Source organism: Mauremys mutica, chromosome 15, assembly GCF_020497125.1.
Source record: "Mauremys mutica isolate MM-2020 ecotype Southern chromosome 15, ASM2049712v1, whole genome shotgun sequence".
NCBI lineage: Eukaryota > Metazoa > Chordata > Testudines > Geoemydidae > Mauremys > Mauremys mutica.
Window position 1 is genome coordinate 36,036,151 of NC_059086.1, and position 14,531 is coordinate 36,050,681.

The 14,531-nt window shown below is 60.3% G+C and overlaps 1 protein-coding gene across 2 annotated transcripts in view; it reads right to left on the reverse strand.

The window, feature by feature from the left end:
* LOC123350385 (galactoside alpha-(1,2)-fucosyltransferase 2-like) overlaps positions 1–14,531 on the reverse strand; it is a 44,717-nt gene that overhangs the window by 20,958 nt on the left and 9,228 nt on the right. The gene's annotated exons all lie outside the window — the stretch shown is intronic.

A 14,531-nucleotide genomic window follows, 5' to 3' on the forward strand; every position in this document is an offset into this window, starting at 1 on the left:
GAGCTGAGCTTGGCCTGGGGGAGGGGAGGTGACACCTCTGGCCAGGGGAGACAAAGGAAGGAGGCGGAGGAGAGAGGAGGGGCCGGAGAGGACTGGGAGACGAGAGTGGGCTGGAGAAGAGAGAGGAGCAGGGAGACCGAGCTCTGATCCCCGGGGGGGGGCTGTGAGGCCCCCCAAGATGGACCGAACCGGGGGGGGGGGATCTGGTTATCTGTGCCTGCAAGACCTGTGTTGGACGGTGTTCCTGTCGTCTAAATAAACCTTCTGCTTTACTGGATGGCTGAGAGTCCTGGTGAATCGTAGGGAGCCCGGGGGTGAAGGCCCTGGGTCCCCCACACTCCGTGACAACTGGTGGCAGCGGTGGGATCGGCGGCACCCCGTGGACGGCGCTTCCTGCAGTAAGTGACTGGGGAGCAGGAAAACGAAGGGGCGATTCACTCCTGGGCGAGTGTGACCAGAGAGCAGGACTTTGCAGTAACAGGGTCCCCCGGGGGATCACAGCGAGCGATCCCAGGGGCGGAGGAGTCTGCAGCTCGACCCTGGCAGAGAGGGGGTGACCTCAAAGACTGGCACACGAGGGGTCCCCCTGGAACCCGTGGGGAGCGGCGAGCACCCCGGCCTACGAGCGGCCAGCAGGAAGATGTATTCCCAGAAGCGTAAGTGTGAGCTGGTGGAGCTGTGCAAGCAGGGGGGGCTGCGCCATGGGAAGCTCACCAAGGCCCAGCTGATTGCCCGGCTGGAGGAGAGAGATCGCAGGAATGAACCGGTCCCTGTCTCTGAGGGAAGCAGCCGGGCAGATGCAGCGCAGGCACCAGTGTCTGTACCCGCTGGGAGTGGCCAGTCGGCGGATGAGGGCTCCTCGAGACCCCCCACCCCTAGGCCTAGGGGGAGGAGGAGCCCAGCTACGGAGGGTACCGTGACCCCCCCAGCCAGCAGGGGATCGTCCCGGCGACGCTCGGCCTCCGTGGAGCGCAGGCGGCTGGAGTTGGAGAGAGAGATCAAACGGATGGAGATGGAGGAGCGTAAGGAGCTGAGGGCGTATGAGGAAAGACAAAGCCAGCGTGAGCTGGAGGAGAAGGAGAAGCAACGCGGATACGAGGCGAGAGAGAAGGAGAAGCAACGGGAATTCGAAGCGAGAGAGAAGGAGGAGCAGCGCAGACATGAACTGGCCCTGGCCCAGCAGAACAACAGTAAGACCCCGGCTGCGGTGAGTGAGGGGGGGCCCAAGCCTACAAAGAGCTTCGATACGAACTTCCTGGCCCCGCGTAAGGAGGGGGAGGACATAGACACCTTCCTGACGGCCTTTGAGAATGCCTGCGAGCTGCACCAGGTTGACCCTGCAGACAGGATCCGGCGCCTCACCCCCTTACTGGACTCCACCGCCGTGGAGGTGTACAGCCGAATGAAAGGGGCGGAGGCGCGGGACTACAACCTGTTCAAAGAGGCCCTGCTCCGCGAGTTTGGGCTGACCCCGGAGATGTACCGGAAGAGGTTCCGGAGTCAACGTAAGACCCGGGAGGGCACCTACCTGCAACTGGTCAACCGGGCGCAGGGGTATGCCCGCAAGTGGACAGCCGGGGCCCAAACCAGAGAGGACCTGCTTGACCTATTCGTACTGGAGCACCTGTATGCGCAGTGCCCGTCTGACCTGAAGCAGTGGCTGATGGACCGGAAGCCGGAGAACCCGCAGCATGCAGGCCGGCTGGCCGACCAATACATGGACAGTCGGGCGGGGGATGGCAGGGAGGAGTCTCGAAGGAGCAGGTCTGCCTCAACGCAGAGAGAGAGTCACCATGGGACCTCCCAGAAGGAGCCGAGGGAGAGCCCCCACCAAAGGGAAGCATCTGGCGTCAGGTCCAGCCGTCCCCCTCGAGGGGACCCACGAGACATGGGCTGCTATCAGTGTGGCCAGCCGGGCCACGTACGGGGCCAGTGCCCCAAGCTCCGGGACAAACTGAGCAGACCAACCCCACACCGGGTCAACTTGGTAGAGACCCAGCCGGATGAGGGGCAGCGGTCGCACGAAAGGGGGGTGGGCCGCGTACCCCCTGCAAAGGAGGGAGGGGGGCCCCGGGTCGACCCCTCCGAGGGGCTGGATGCTCCCAGCCCTGAGTTTGGGGTTTACAGGGTGGGCACGGGACTACCCCTCCGGAGCGAGTACCTTGTTCCCCTGGAGGTAGACGGGAAGGAGGTCACTGGGTACTGGGATACGGGCGCAGAGGTGACGCTGGCCCGGCCGCAGGTGGTGGGCTCAGATCGGATGGTGCCCAACACCTACCTGAACCTGAGGGGCGTGATCGGGACCCCATTCAAGGTGCCTGTCGCGAGGGTACACCTAAAGTGGGGGGACAAGGAGGGCCTCAAGGACGTGGGGGTGCACCCACATTTGCCCACGGAGGTGTTAATGGGGGGGGACCTCGAGGACTGGCCAAGTAACACCCAGGGTACCCTGTCCGTGAACCGTAGTCAGGGTCGACGCAGGGCTCTGCACCCTGACCCCGGGGAAAGTACTTTGGCCGAGACACCGGACCCTGACCCGGTAGGGAGGGAACGCCCAGGGACGGGGCTCAGAGAGGCTGTGGCCCCAGACCCAGCCGGGGAGAGAGAGCAGATCCCCGCCCCTGCCCCAGCGGCTGAGTACCAGGCCGCGGTGCGGGAAGACCCCTCCTTGCGGAGGATAAGGGACCTGGCCAACCTTAGGGGGGGACAGACCATGGGACGAGGTGGCCGGAAAAGGTTCCTGTGGGAGAAGGGGCTCCTGTACCGAGAATGGGCTCCCCCAGGGAAGATGGAGTCAGGGGGGATCAGGAGGCAGCTGGTGGTACCCCAGGAGTATCGCCACCAGCTGCTGTGCCGGGCCCATGACATTCCCCCCTCAGGGCACCAGGGAGCCTGGCGTACCCAGCAGAGGCTGCTGCAGAACTATTACTGGCCTGGGGTCTTTGCCCATGTCCGGCAGCACTGCCGCTCCTGTGACGTCTGCCAGAGGGGGAGGAGGGCCCGGGACAGGGGGGAGATGGCTGTAAGGCCCTCGCCCCGCCCCGAGGAGCCTGTCCAGAGGGGGGCCAGGGTCAGAAGGGGGGCTCTGAACCGAGAGAACCCGAATCACAGCCCCCCAGACTGGAACGTGGGGAGAAGGCCCCAGCCCAGGGTGCACCCCAGGGGTATTGGGGTGGGGAAAGGGCGCGGGCGGCATAAGGTTGTAGGTGGGTCCGAACTTCCCCGGGTCACTGGCTGGAGTGACCCCGCTCAGTTCAGTCTCGGAGGGGGGAGAGGTGTGAAGGAGTAGGAAGCACAGACTGTCTGTGCGGGGGAGGGGAGAGCCAGAGGTTTAGGTGAGTGTCAGGAATTCAAACTGTGAGCTGAGCTTGGCCTGGGGGAGGGGAGGTGACACCTCTGGCCAGGGGAGACAAAGGAAGGAGGCGGAGGAGAGGAGGGGGCCGGAGAGGACTGGGAGACGAGAGTGGGCTGGAGAAGAGAGGGGAGCAGGTAGACCGAGCTCTGATCCCCGGGGGGGGGCTATGAGGCCCCCCAAGATGGACCGAACCGGGGGGGGGGGATCTGGTTATCTGTGCCTGCAAGACCTGTGTTGGACGGTGTTCCTGTCGTCTAAATAAACCTTCTGCTTTACTGGATGGCTGAGAGTCCTGGTGAATCGTAGGGAGCCCGGGGGTGAAGGCCCTGGGTCCCCCACACTCCGTGACAGAAGGGTAGATAGGGGGATGGACAGATGGATGGATGCATGCATGGATGGGGAGAAGGGTAGATGGGGGAATGGATGGATGGATGGATGGATGGGGTGAAGGGTAGATAGGGGGATGGATGGATGGACGGATGGATGGATGGATGGGGTGAAGAGTAGATAGGGGGATGGACAGATGGACGGTTGCATGCATGGATGGGGAGAAGGATAGATGGGGGATGGATGGATAGATGGGGGTGTGACGAAGTGAAAATGTTCTTAATGTTTTCTCTGAATACTGTGTGGATGCCTCAGTTTCCCCAATGCATTTCTACCTGGGGGGATAAGTGGGTGTGATTGTTGCAGAGCCCGAGCGGGCCAGTGTGATGCCATCTGCACAGAATGGCCGACACTCTGTCTCCTGGCAAATGATGGCCTCCCCCTCCCCCCCGCAAGTGCCAACTGAAGGTGTTGGAGAACAAAGAGACCAGGTGGCCTCCTGGCCGGAAAACAGAGAGGCCAGAGGAGGGGCTGGAGACTTTAAGTTTGGAGCTGGCTGGGGAAAGAGAGGGAGGCCCAGACCCGGAGTCTGGCCTCCTTGGTCCCAAGATGGATCTGATATAGGGGTCCTGTTGTCTGTACCTACAAGCTCTGTTTCAGACCATGTTCCTGTCGTCCAACAAACCTTCTGGCTGAGAGTCACGTCTGGCTGCGGAGTTGGGGTGCAGGGCCCACTGGCTCCCCCAGGAGTCCCGCCTGGGCAGATTCGCTGCGGGAAGCGCACGGGGGGACGGGGATGCTGAATGCTCCAGGGTCAGACTCAGGAAGGTCGAAGCTGCGGAAGCTTCTTGGCCTGGAGACAGTCTGCTCAGAGAAAGGAGGCTCCCCCGAGTCCTGACTGGCTTCGTATGGAGTAGTTCCAGAGCATCACCCGGTGACTCCGTGACGGGGGAGTGGATGTGGATGGACGGAATCTCTACGGAAAAGGATAAATGGACACAAATCAGACATTAGGAATGGCAATATACAAAAACCTGTAGGAGAATACTTCAACCTCCCTGGCCACACCATAGCAGATCTTAAGGTGGCCATCCTGCAGCAAAAAAACTTCAGGACCAGACTTCAAAGAGAAACTGCTGAGCTTCAGTTCATCTGCAAATTTGACACCATCAGCTCAGGATTAAACAAAGACTGTGAATGGCTTGCCAACTACAGAACCAGTTTCTCCTCCCTTGGTTTTCACACCTCAACTGCTAGAAGAGGGCCTCATCCTCCCATCAGCTTGGTGACATCTATGAGTACATTGAAGAGTACATCTAAAATATAAAATCAGCTTAGAAATACTGATGAAGAAGATGTAGAACAGAGAAGAGCTGCATCATGTATTCCATTTATGTAGGGTTGTATTCAGCAGGACAGCTGACTCACCCTTACTACAAAGTTTTTGCAGATAAAAGTCTGACAAACTTCCGGGCATATCAAAAAACCTGCGACTGACATTTTTTTATTCCCAAGTTTCGTGCTTTTGATTAGGTACCTTCTGCACGTCCATTCTGCGTGAGGCAGAGGGTACAGGGGTCTCTGCGGGGAACTGCGACTCTCCGCCACCGGGAGGCGGGCCGGGCGTCTTGTTATTCTTTCTGCCCTGTCCCTCCACCCCTGCCCCCGCCAGGCTGCAAGCTCAGGCCGCCATGGGGCATAGGGGCACCAGTTTAATAATACTCCGTTGGGCCCCATAAATCCTAAGGACGGCCCTGAGTGCAGTTGTCTCAGAGTTGGTTCTCGATTCAATGGTTCTGAGCTTGTGTCTGCTGGGGAGCACGGCCCTGTACCTAGGCTGCATCCAGGGGTGCTCAAACTGGGGGTCGGGACCCCTCAGGGGGTCGCGAGGTTACTACATGGGGGGGGTCATGAGCTGTCATCCTCCACCCCAAACCCCGCTTTGCCTCCAGCATTTATAATGGTGTTCAATATATAAACAAGTGTTTTTAATGCATAAGTGGGGGGGTCGCAATCAGAGGCTTGCTGGGTGAAAGGGGGTCACCGGTACAAACGTCGGAGAACCCCTGAGTTAGTGTCTATGCAAAATCCCACAGACCAGGCAATTCTGGTGTGTGTATTTTGCCCGTTGCTAATGTGCGGCTGGAAAAGGGGGCAGCAACTGGAGCTAATGAGGGCGATCTCCTAGCCAGGGCACAGGAAGCGCAGGAAGGCGATGAGATTGTGTTATCGACTGACAGTTTAACAACTTGTAGCAAGGAGGGAAACGTTCCTGAGCTTGCGTGTGGTAAAAGAAGGAGAATGCGCCCGACCTTTTATCGAGTGAGTCTGTGAGTTTGTGTGAAAGGGGGTTGGGTAGGAACCCGCCTGATGGGCCAGAGGTGATCTTGGGTGTGAGTAAGACTCAGAGGCTCTGTTGTTGCTCAGAGAAGTGTTCCGTTAGACCAGGAGTAGGCAGCCTATGGCCCGGGTGCCGAAGGCGGCACGCGAGCTGATTTTCAGTGGCACTCACACTGCCCGGGTCCTGGCCACCGCTCCGGGGCTCTGCCTTTTAATTTAATTTTAAATGAAGCTTTTTAAACATTTTTAAAAACCTGATTTACTTTCCATCCAACAATAGTTTAGTTCTGTATCACAGACTTACAGAAAGAGACCTTCGAAAAACGTTAACATGTATGACCGGCGCGCGAACCCTGAAGTCAGAGCGAATGAATGAAGACTCGCCCCAGCGCTTCTGAAAGGCTGCCGAGCCCTGCTTTAGAGTGAGCAGGGGCGGCTCCAGCCCCAGCACGCCAAGCGCGCGCTTGGGGCGGCACGCCGCGGGGGGCGCTCTGCCGGTTGCCGGGAGGGCGGCAGGCGGCTCCGGTGGACCTCCCGCAGACGTGCCTGTGGAGGGTCTGCTGGTCCCGCGGCTCCGGTGGACCTCCTGCAGGCACACCCTGTGGGAGGTCCACCGGAGCCGCGGGACCAGTGGACCTTCCGCAGGCACGTCTGCAGGAGGTCCACCGGAGCCGCGGGACCGGCGACCGGCAGAGCGCCCCCCGCGGCATGCCACCATGCTTGGGGCGGCGAAATGGCTAGAGCCCTGAGAGCGAGCCCTTGGTGAAGAGGATAAGGGCAGAATTTCTGTGTTGCTTAGAGAAGCTCCTAGTGGAAGGAATCCTCACGGTGACCTGTGCAAGCCGCTTGCTGCAGCTGAAGGGGGCAGAAGTGGTTTAATCAAGAAAGTTTCAAGTTCCTCCCAGCTACAAATGTTCTGGCGTGAAGGGATCCACTGACTTTCCTTTCGAAAGATCCACTGTGGATAGTTCGGAGCTGTTCAGGGATTTAAACAGCCCTGTGACCAAGTGGCTGGGTTTGGCCAGCTTGTTGGGACAGGAATGTCTCCATGCTGATTGTGTGAGTGAGCAGGGTGTGCTGCAGGGTCTGAGGACAGATTTGGTTCTTGGTGTTTCAGAGCAGATCAGTTTTATGGCTGGGTGCTTATGGATGCAGGGGAGAGCAAGCCAACTCTCCCCCTCAGACCCTGTGGATTTGTGTGGTATTTCTTTAAGACAAAGTTCGGCCTTGGAACTGGTAGCAGCTAGGAATTTAAAAGCTCATGTTTGTGTCAATGCAGATTATCTAACTGAATGGGGAAGGAGAGATGTGCCAATAGCTGTTAGCAGGGAGGGCACACCCAGTCAGCTGGCGAATTCTGTTCAGCAAGAGAAATCAGCATTTGATTTTTCAGAAGACGGAGGAAAGAGAGAACTTCCTTTTGCAAAGGGAAGCCACAGGGTTAACCCTAAAATGCCCCAACCCCAGTGGTATCGGGCCAGAGCCGTGGCACGACAAACACAGCGGCAGATGGACGCTTGCAATGGATGTGTCGTTGTTGCTAATGGGGGGTTTTGTAACTAATGTGTTGCTATTTCCCCACAACTGTACAAATGTACAAGGGGCCGAAGCTTTTGGGGAAAAAAAAAACCCCTTGAACATGTTAAAAGGAATACGGGAGAACACACTGTACGTGAAAAGGCCTTGTAATGCTGATGTTGCACTGTTAACGCCTGTAAACAGTCTGGGAACTTTTCACAGGGGAAAAGCCGTTCCAGACCTGATGTGCTGTATGAACAGGGAAACTGAGGCACGCTGCCGCATTGCTTTCCCAGCTAAATGCCAAGATTCCTGTACTATGGACAACATTAATATCTACATTGACCTGATGTTAATTGGGTTCCAAACATTTGCCAGAGCTTGTATGGATCAAGTAGCTCCGTTCCTTAGCTCTTGGCAAGGTCACACGAGACATACAGGAACCGTGCAGCAAGAGCAGATCCAATCCACTGTCGTGCTAACCAACCGTTACCTTGGGTTTGTAAAGAGATTCAATATGTTATTGAACGTGACTTTGCTAAACCATTTCTGTTATACGCGGATACGGCTGCTAACCCAGTACTAGCAGAACCCAGGATGGGGGGCTCTTGGGCTGCAGGCAGTGATGTTTGTGTCATCCCTTCCTGCATCAATTTCGCGCTTGGGGCGGGGGGGGGGGTGACGTTACGAGTGTGATATAATATCTCATTGAAAGGTGACAGGGCCCGAAAGAGTTAATTAACTCACAGGCTGATCTGGCCCATGGCGGAACTGTAGGGGCTGGTTAGGAAGATCTGTAAATAAACAGAGCTTTGAAATGGAAACCTGCACTGTTAGCAAGTGGTGGAGTCCGAAGGGGAGCTGTTTGCTCGGGGCTTGGGGTGCGAGCAAACAAGGCTCGTCTATTGCCATAGCTTGGATTCAACGATCAAAGAAGGAACATGAACCTTTAGGAAGACACTTGAGGGAACTCGCATTATTGTCGCTGTCTCCTGGAAGGTTGCGGTAACCGGCATCCGAGCTGGGTAATGGGTAAATTCCCCTGTGCTAATTGCCGGGATGTTTGGGAGAAGGAGAGCTGAGCCGCTTGTTTTCTCAGGCCGAAAGGCTGCTGGAACCGTATAAAAACCCTGGGACAGGATCCCGCTTCGTCTCAGATCCGCTTTGGGTTTCAACCTTAAGCCACAAGGATTGAGATCCCCAGTCGTTGACCGGAGTCACCCTGAATACGGACGCTGGACTATAACAGGGATCGGTTCTGGTTATGCTGGTTCTGGTTATGCTGCCTGGGTGCGTGTCTCATTTTTATAAGTATTGGCTCTGGCCTGTCCGTATTTCAAACTTGGGCTCTGCTTCTGGGTGACACCCCGGACAAGTTGGTGTCAGCTCTGCCTAGCCTGCGGGATGGCCCAGCAAGGCAGGCAGGGCCCTGCCTCTGGGCAGAACGCTGAGGTTTTCCCACCCCATGTGATGGACGGTTTGTCTTTGGGACAAAGAAAGCAGAGACCCCCGTGGCAAGAGACTATAAAAAGCTGCTGCAGCTCCTCCATCTGGTCTTCAATCCTGCTTCATACCTCTGGAGGGACTTTGCTACAAACTGAAGCTCTGACCAAAGGACCAAATGACCCATCCCAGCTGGGGATGTTCTCCAGAGACTTCATTTGAACCTGCAGTTTCTTCCATCACTGCTACAAGCCTGAACCGAGAACTTTGCCATGACTGTATGGAATTGATTCCATGTAACCAATTCTCGCTCTCCTCTGTATTTCTTTCTTTTTACAAATAAACCTTTAGATTCTAAAGGACTGGCAACAGTGTGATTTGTGGGTAAGATCTGACTTGTACATTGACCTGGGTCTGGGGCTTGGTCCTTTGGGATCGGGAGAACCTTTTTTCTTTTACTGGGGTGTTGGTTTTCATAACCATTCGTCCCCATAACGCGTGGCACTGGTGGTGATACTGGGAAATGGGAATGTCTGAGGGAATTGCTTGTGTGATTTATGGTTAGCCGGTGAGGTGAGACCAAAGTCCTCTCTGGCTGGCTGGTTTGGTTTGCCGTGGTGTGCGAAGGAACGCCAGCCTTGGGCTGTGACTTTAAGCAATTTGTCCTGAATTGGCACCCTCAGTTGGGTCCCACCAGAACCAGCATCGTTCCAGATGGGGGATGGGAGGATGGATGGATGGATGGATGGGGAGAAGGGTAGATGGGGGATGGGAGGATGGGGAGAAGGGTAGATGGGGGAATAGGTGTTTGGACGGATGGGGAGATAGGCGGATGGACGGGTGGGGTGGAAGGGGGGATGGGAGGATGGACGGGTCGGGAGAAGTGCACGAAGAGGAATCGGGATGGATTAGTGGGTGGGCGGCTGGGTTATTTAAAGAGTTCGGTGTTGGGCTGGACGGATGGACGGCTGGAGGGGTCGGTATCTTTGGTCTGAGAGAGGCCAGGACATTTCTAGGCAGGGAATCTCCCCCCTTCTTACCTTGGTGAGGTGGGTTTTGGGTCCCGGAGTCAGCGGCGGCCGCTCCCGTCTGCTCCTATTCAGTTTCCCCCGGACGGCTCCGTCTCCGACTGACACTGCCTCACTCATTTATTTCCTCTTCGACTTTTATTGGCACTTAAAGATTAATCCAACCAGCTGCTGCCGGGCCTGACTCACCCTTTCTTGCTCCACCCCGCCCCCCCAGCACATGCCCCAGGGCACACCATGGGGGTTGCCACGCCAGGCCAGGAGGGTGGGGAATGAGGGGTGGGAGTGGGGCCCAGCATGAAATAAGGAACCAGGACACCTGGGCTCGCTCCGTGGCTCGGGGAGGGGAGTGGGGTCTAGTGGTTAGAGCAGGGGTGGGGGGGTGGGGGGAGGGGCGGGGAGGCAGGACTCCTGGGTTCTCTCCCCGGCTCTGGGACAGATTTTCACCGGATGTTTGGACGTTGAGGCCAGCGCTGACCGACCCACGGCAGACGATGGTCCCCGACACACAGCGCCGTCGAAGGGCCGATTCAGACGGTTCCTGTTATTTATTGGGGCATCGCTCCAGGGCTGGCTCTTTCGCGCGGGGTCCGTGGCGGCTTCGTGGCCGATGGCTTCAGACTAAACTGCTGTGTGGGCCAAAGGCGGCCTGGTTGTCCTGGTCACTGTGGGGGGGGGCTGCGATTTCCGGGGGTGCAAAAGGGAGTTGGGGGCAGGACGAACCGGTGGGAATGCGGCCGGGGGCAGGATTAAAAGTGAGTCCAGGGACCCATCTCGTGCGATGCAGCCCAGCGCCCCCTAGCGCCGCCCTGGGGCATTGGGGCCAGACCTGACTGCCGGAGGAGAGCGCCCCCCGCTGAGCCCCCCACCCTGCCTCCTGCAGCCCAGAGCCCCCCGCTGAGCCCCCCACCCTGCCTCCTGCAGCCCAGCGCCCCCTGCTGAGCCCCCCACCCTGCTCCCCACAGCCCAGCGCCCCCTGCTGAGCCCCCCGCTCCCACCAGCCCAGCGCCCCCTGCTGAGCCCCCCACCCTGCCTCCTGCAGCCCAGAGCCCCCTGCTGAGCCCCCACCCTGCTCCCCCCAGCCCAGCGCCCCCTGCTGAGCCCCCCACCCCCAGCCCAGCGCCCCCCGCTGAGCCCTGTCACGGAGTCACCGGGCGACACCCGGGAACTGCTCCCTGTGAAGCCAGGCAGGACTCTGGGGGAGCCTCCTCTCCCTCGGAGCAGCCTGTCCCCGGGCAAGAAGCTCCCACGGCTTCACCTCCTGGGTCTGACCCCAGAGCATTCAGCATCCTCTGCCCCTCCGTGCGCTTCCCCCAGTGAGTCCGTCGGGGGGAGGGGGGGGCTGGGGGAGCCAGAGGTCCCTGCCCCCCCACTCCGCAGCCGGACGTGACTCTCAGCCGGCCGGTAACACAGACGGTTTATTAGCCGACGGGAACAGCCCAAACCAGAGCTTGTACAGAGACCAGAACCCCTCAGGCAGGTCCAGCTTGGGGCAGCGAGGCCAGAGCCCCGTCTGGCTCCCTCCATTCCCCCAGCCGGCTCCAAACTCTCCCTCCAGCCGCCTCCTCTGGCCTGTGTCTCTCTCCCCGGCCAGGCCACCAGATCTCTCTGTTCTCCAGCCCCTTCAGTTGGCACCGTGCAGGGCAGGGGCCCAGGAGACAGGGTGTTGGCCCTTCTCTGTGCAGACACCCTCACACCTGCCTAGGGCTCTGCACCAATCACACCCCCTTATCCCACCCCCCGGCTCCTTGAGACACTGTGACCCGGGACTGTCTAGTTGTGCTGGGCCTGTCTGCATGAGGGATGGGATGGCAGCGGGGTGACTTCACTTGAGGGACGAGACCTGAGCCTGTAACCCAGGGGGTTCTCAAACTGGGGGGTCGGGACCCCTCAGGGGGTCATGAGGTCATTACATGGGGGGGGGTCGTGAGCTGTCAACCTCCACCCCAAACGCCGCTTGCTTCCAGCATTTATAATGGTGGTAAATATATTGAACAGTGTGTTTAATTGATGGGGGCGGCGCGGGGGGTGTCTCACTCAGAGGCTTGCGATGTGAACGGGGTCACCAGTAAAAAAAGTTTGGGACTCACTGCTGTAACCTGAGCCGGGACAAAGGTGTCACCTGGCCCAACCCTCCCCCTCCTGGCTCAGGTTACAGGCTCAGGGATCCTCCTCAAGTGAAGTCACCCCCCCGCCCCCGCCAGCCCATCCCCCATGCAGACAGGCCCAGCCAAACTGGCCGACATTCCCAGGTCAGTCCGCCCCGCTCCCTGCACCCTCACAGAGATGCGCAGGGGAAACTGAGGCACCCACACAGTATTCAGAGAAAACTTTAAGAACATTCCCACAAGCCCCCTGCCCCGCGCCCTGCAGCCCAGCGCCCCCCTGGTGCTGCAATCTGGCAGCCCTGACCCCCTAGGGGAGAGCGCCCCCTGCTGGGAGCCCCCTCTCCCTGCACCCCAGCGTGCTGCCGCCTCCCAGGCCCTCGGCCGCGCGGGGAGGAGAGCGACAGGCCGACGGCCTGGGGGAGCCCAGGGAGCTGAGAGCTGCCTGTGAGCAGATCCTGGGCTTTGTAACGGCTGGAGCCTGGCGAGTGAGAGATGGGGTGTATGGGGCTAGCTGGGGGGTATGGGGGGCTATGGGGTTTTGGGGGGCTATGGGGGTAGCTGGGGGGCTATGGGGTTTTTGGGGAGGCTCTGGGGGTAGCTAACTGGGGGCTATGGGGGTATGTGGGGGGGCTCTGGGGTAGCAAGATGACAGATGACTGCAGGGGGTGGAGCTGGGTAGAGCTTGGTCACTTTGGCCACTAGGGGTCAGTGTCCCCCCCTCCATGGGCTCCCCAGCCGAGGTTACCAGCTGGAGTGTCCTGAGCTCAGCCCCCCCGGGGGTCAATCTGGGCTCACTCCCACCCCGGGTGGGAAAAGGGGTCAGGACTGGGCTGGGCTAGCAGGGGCTGCGGGTCGGGAGTGAGGGGCACCGGCAGAGCTGGGGGGAGCCCAGGGCTGGGCTAGCAGGGGCTGCGGGTCGGGAGTGAGGGGCACCGGCAGAGCTGGGGGGAGCCCAGGGCTGGGCTAGCAGGGGCTGCGGGTCGGGAGTGAGTGCAGAGCCCCTATGGCCACACGAGGCCCAGCTGCAGCCCTGGCCAGCTGGGTGATGCCCAAATCCTCCCCCGCCAGCCTCAGGTGACGAGATCCTTCCTTCGCCCCTAGCGCTGCCCTGGGGCCAGCCCTGCCTGCCAGGGGAGAGCGCCCCCTGCTGGGCCCCCTGCAGCCCAGAGCCCCCTCGTGCCGCCCCAGGTCTGCGCCTGTCCCCATCCCCCCTCCCCGCCTGCAGCCACCCCCCCACGTCACCCCCCGCAGCCCCTTGCCACCTGGAAATAGATCAGCTTGGAGTTTCCGGGACCCGTCTGTCCGTCCGTCTGCTGGGCCCTGGCCAGAGGGTGTGAGCGGGGACTGGCTGGCTCAGGGGGGCAGCGGATGGGGCACGAGGCTTTTCCTTTTCCGGCTGCACTTGTTCAGCCCCCGGTTCTCCGCTCGCCCAATGCCCCCCCCCCCCAGAATGGGGAGAGAAGCCAGGACCCCTGGCCTGTGCTGTGTGTGTGTCCCGGCACTGGGAGCCCATGTTGTGGGGGGAGGTGGGGGCGAGGACATGGCTTCCCTGAGGGGTTCTGAGCCTGGCCAGCTCAACACTGAGCGATTTTATTTGTCTCTTGTAACAAAACCACATTCGCAAAACAGCTCAGAGTCATAGTCCTCCTGGCCAACCTCCACCGCCCCGGGCCAGCATCCCTGGTCGCCTGACCTCACCACTGGAACTGGGGCGAGAACCCAGGCGTCCTGGCTCCCAGCCCTCCCAGCTCTAACCACTAGGCCCCACTCCCCTCCCAGAGGCAGGGAAAGAACCCAGGAGTCCTGGCTCCCAGCCCTCCCAGCTCTAACCACTAGGCCCCCAGGGGCGGCTCTAGGCACCAGAAAACGAGCAGGTGCCTGGGGCAGCAGATGACCAGGGGGGCGGCATGACGCTGGGGCCCTGGCTCTGAGCTGAGGCCGTGTCCCGGGCTGGATCCCGGCCGCCCTGTTGTTCTCTGAGCGGCTGTGCGGCGGGGTGGGGGGAGCCGGCTCAGTGGCCCCGTCGCTCTCCCGCGGGCAGCCCCCAGCCCCCCTCAGGCGGGAGCCGGCAGCGCAACCCTGCCCCGGTCCTGGAGCGCAGGGGCTGGCGGTGGAACACGGCGGCCGGACGAGCCGCTCCTCCAGCGCCGGCTGGGGCTCCGCCTCGGCTTGTCGCCGCCTCCTGCCCGGGGAGGGGAGCGGCAGCCTGGGCTGAGCCAAACTCGTGCCGCCCGCGGGTGGCTGGCGGGGGTCCCGGGGAGCTGCCCTGCGATCACCAGCCACCGGCTGCTCTGCCCCATGATCCCCGCAGCCGCCCCAGCTCGCTCCGCGTGAGAGCCGCAGGCGGTGCCCCCTGCCCGGCGGGCTCTGTCCCCGGCCGCGCCGCGGGGTGACCGCCCGGGCCTCTGGGGT